This window comes from Diuraphis noxia, unplaced genomic scaffold, assembly GCF_037042655.1.
Source record: "Diuraphis noxia isolate RWA-SAM2 unplaced genomic scaffold, SU_Dnox_SAM2 contig0004, whole genome shotgun sequence".
Classification (NCBI taxonomy): domain Eukaryota; kingdom Metazoa; phylum Arthropoda; class Insecta; order Hemiptera; family Aphididae; genus Diuraphis; species Diuraphis noxia.
The window spans coordinates 38227433-38232614 of record NW_028301714.1 but is presented as its reverse complement, the minus strand read 5'-3'; positions in this window follow the sequence as shown (position 1 = coordinate 38232614).

Sequence of the window (5182 nt, the reverse complement as noted above, 5' to 3'; positions counted from 1 at the left end):
ATAAAATAAAATAAAAACTACAGAATAAATTTAATACAAGTAAACGGGGTCAGACACGACTCAAAAACTACCCTTACCGTATAGTTAGTAGTTACGTTGTTATTATATGTATATGGAATACTATAATGTATGTGAACTGGCCGCCGGCCGTCGCTTATGTAAACGCCTCTTTCGCGTGCCTGTGGTAAATGCGAAATTTCGAGGATCACCCCACCACCCATCGCGAAAGCTAAACGTTACTGTGAACGGTACGGGACTGATATTTCATTTTATTTTTGTTTGATCATGCTATTTTTATTCGAAACAAATACCTAAGCATTTTTAGCTTTTATTCCGTTTTTGAAATGGCCGAAACGATGTGGAAAATAATAATTTAAAAACAATTTAAATTATTAACAAACTAGTTTGTTTGTATCATTATAATATACCGAAAACGATTTTCATCGATTTAAAACTTTCTTGCAGATCATCTACCACATTTTATAATATAAATCAATCTTCAAGTAATTTTACGTAGTGAGTGAAATTATTTACAGTTATGAGTTCATAATTATAATGTAGGTATAATATAGTATAATACTCTGTCTATATATAGATATTATAATCACTGATTTTTTAGTGGACGATTATTTAATATGGTTTATTATTCAGTAAATTAAATGTCAAACTGTAAGATTTAAAAAGAAAAACGGATTACATTTATGTTTTGACGTTTTTAATTTATCAAATCACAAAGTACAGTTATAGGTACCTGTATTATTATACCGAAAATACTCCAAAGATTATAATATTATAAACATAAATAAAAACTAATCAGTATAAGTATCAAGACGTCTTCTGAAGGTTGGTTTAACGGCGATGGTAAATTCAGAATTAACAAAGATTAATTGCAGATTATAATATAACTATATAGGTACCAAAATTATCAAAACTCAACTGAACATAATATAATGGCGACACGTCAAAACTAGTTAAAAACAAATTACCGGGAATTAAATTTCGCGTAATAGTAGGTATCAATAAATAATACGACATTCATAAAGAACAATAATTTTGAACTGATTAAAAATAAGTGAATTTGTTTTGCGGGATGTGTGTCAGTGTTTCCCTCTATTTCCGAATAATATTACCAAGGTTGCAAATGTTGCAATTAACATATCAATATACTATTATTATAAAAAACCTGCATTTTTCTGTACCAATTAATTACATTTTTTTTTTAATGTTTTAATACAACTATACATTGTTTTTTCTTTCTATGTTATAAGCCTATATAGTATAAATTGTATTATTGTGTTTTTATAATAATTGTCGAGCTTTCATAGTTACCGACTAAAAGCTAATAATAATTAAATAAAAATTATTAAATATATGAATAAATAAAATATTTATCACAACCCTTGCATAACTTGAAATTCTTCAAAACTTAAATAATATTCTGAAAAACATATATTTAGATACTCCCGAGCCCAACAAATTAATTAAATTAACACAACAAACAATATTATTTATTTGTGGAATTTCGTTTTGAAACAAATTACATCAAAGCAAAATCGAAATACGCAAAATACTTTTTATTAAGCTAATAAAATAAAATAAGTTAAATCAAAAGAGATGTATTAGTACTATAAAACGAAAATTAAAGGTATGTATCCAAAAGTGTTTACACAAAAACCGCTTACTGCTTTGGATAACGATTAAAAGAATGCCCCGAGGTTTTTATACGCAATCTGTAATATTATTTAATATTATATTTCAATAAAAATTTCATTTTATTATAATCGTCAATAAATTAGACATGTTTATTATTTTAATATATAAATATGTATATATATTTATAGTTATTTTACTTGATTTCTAGCTACAATGCCTATAATATTTGATTATCCTATATCTTATATATACTGATAGGGAAGCTCACATCATTTTACTCCCCTCCCCATCATTGCCAATAATGATCAACGTTTTAACAGAATCAATATCTTCTATATTATGACTTTCTTTAAATGTTTAAAACTACATTGCCTTATAGGCGGATAATTATGATTTGATACTTGTGTTTCTTGATTTATTCGATGACATTATCGGCAATACAAAAATATAGGGTGTCTCACAGAGATTTGACATTCTGACAAATGAAATAACTTTTTTTCTAATCAATATTTTTAAAAATGTCTTTTAAATATAATTCATAGACACTTGCGCTACATTTTTAGAATACATTTTTTATTTTTATTTTTGTAATACTGAAAATAAAAAACTTAAAAATTGATAAAAAATGTTTTCGAAATATTCAATATAGCCAATTTGTAAATCTGATTTTTAGAAAAATGTATATGGTAAAAACACTTATTTAAGTCAAATGGCTGATTTTTACAATTTTTTTAAATATCAATATTTGCGTTAAGTAAATTACGATCTAGTTTGTGTTAGAAACCTTGTAATTTCAAATAATAATAAAGTTTTTTTTAGAATATTTTATAAGAACATTTTTAAATAAGTGCATGTTAAAATCTAATTATTTTTTTATTATATTTATTTTAATAATATGTGATGTATAAACTATAAATTACTATAATTTACATAACGAAAATATTGATATTTAAAAAAATTGTAAAACATCAGCCTTTTGACTTAAATAAGTATTTTTACCATATAAATTTTTCTGAAAATTAAATTTACAAATTAGGTATATTGAATATTTTGAAAAAAAAATTTATCAATTTTTAAGTTTTTTATTTTTAGTATTAAAAAATAAAAAATGTACTCTAAAAATGTAGCGCAAGTGTCTATGGATTATATTTAAAAGAAATTTTTAAAAAATATTGATTAGAACAAAAGTTATTTCATTTGTCAGAATGTCAGATCTCTTTGGGACACCCTGTATTATGTTCTTAGTTTGATAAGGATTATTTATCAGAACATATCAGTTAATGTGCTCTATAAAACAGATAGCATTTTTACTAGCAATATTTGCATTAGCAAAAGTATTTGGTATAAGTTTGCCACAAGAGACAAGACAAACATCTCAAAAAGAAAAATATAGATCTGATTGATGAGAACGCGCATAGTGTTAGACATATTATTGAAAATATAAGAAAAAATTCAGTTAGTGAATTTAAAACTAATTTGATGAAGTTAAAACTGAATATGATGCATTAAATATTGAAATTTCTTTGCAAATTTTATTGTATATTCACAACTGAACCCTCTTCTTGAATAGCTCAATCGAACAATTAACCTAACGTAAACTCTGAAAAACTTAGTTTAATTTATACTTAACCCCCTCCATTTACATAATCCTGGTTACATTTTTCTACACAATTATTCCTATTTTTGCATTAAGCCTGGTATATATGTTTCGTTGTCGTTTCAATTCAAGGAAGCAAACCTTCTACAGACTTATTCAATATTTTTTCGGCTGATATATCTACTCGGAACAACTAACAATATCTTAAAAAAATTTTTTATTGAACTTTAATTACATCAACAACAAAGGTTATTAGTTATTTGGTTATTTAGGAACCAACAATATTGTACAAGTGACACTTATATATTTTGTGCCAATAAATTATCCACAAGAAACATGTAGCTCACAAATCACGACGAATTCTTTTAAATTTAATTGACAACAGAGTCATTCAAGTGGCGTATTAAACTAAATTTAGACAAATGTAAGTATGCCGTTCATGCTATACAAAGGTCCGACGCCCTGTCTCTTAATTTTCAAAGAATTCCAATTCCAATGTCTTCGGAAGTCAAATATCTTGTCATCATACACTTGAATATACGATTAAAGACTGACCAAATTCTCAGTAGTCGATTTATTTCAGCCAATTTTAAATTAAAACTCCCAATCCACACCAAACCCATTATGTAGAAATATCTTTTGAGATTTGGGTAATGTGATCCATTTACTGATCAAATGTTATCACTTTTTAAGGGTTCCAGCAGTCAATCTCTATAGTCTATATATGATTATTGATAACCATTGCATATAGGTATGTACTAAACTCAATACTGACTTTAAAATCAAATCAGTCAATACTTAATATTAGTCACCAAATATAATATCACAAATTTCATCAGATACCACGGATTAAGATATTACATCTTAGTCCATGTCAAGTACACAACAAGCAAATCCTACCCATTGACTAAAAATAAAATATTACAGATTCCTACTAAATTAGAATAATAAATATTTTACCAATATATGATATCACGTAACCATGAAAAAACCCAATATGTTTCTACCACCTGATGGATGTGAAAGATATCTTTCATATCTTCGTTATTAATAGGTTAGTTGTATTATAAAAACATTCATTTTTATTATATATCGTATTTCCGCGAAAAAAGAGTGCACTGTATAATTAAATTAGCCGTATTACTCAGTACTCTAAAAATATTTTTGAATTCTATTTCTGGTACATGAAACTAGACTATTGGATCATAAATCTACTTAAAACAGAATTTGTAAATTGTTATAGGGTACTGATTACTGATTAATGTCGGTAACTGGGTATACCTTACTAAACTGGGATTATTAAAAATAATCTTATTTCCTTATTTTGCTAAAGCATAGATTGTAAATATTATTTTATCATATAAAACAAAATCATTGTCCCGATCAAAAGTTCTGATTAGAATAACTTATTTATCACACACCTCTTAGTCATAAAACGTGTCATACACTTGTATTATATTCTAAGGTGCAACAGAAAAACTTGACAAATGAAACAACTTTTGTTCTAATCAATATTTTAAAATTGTTTTTATTATTTTTATATAATGTGTGACCTTTAGGTTACATGTACATTGTACAGTGTATATCATTTTTAATTTTTAATTCTTATACTGGGAATAACAAATAAATAAATAGTATTAAAATAAAAATAGCCAATCTGTAAATCTAATTTTTAAACAAATTTAATGTTGATGATAAAAATGTTTTTAAGTCAAATTGTCTATTTTTTACAATTTTTTTAAATACCTATATTTTATTGGAGTAAATTAATTTGATACGTAATATATATATTTACATATTTTTAAATGGAGTACTTCTCTAATTATTTCTTATTCATAAGATTTTCATGATTGTATTTTCCTCATATTTTTAACTAGTATCAATTTTTCATTTTTATATGCCAGGCTTTTGTTATACTCTGTATAGCTAGGT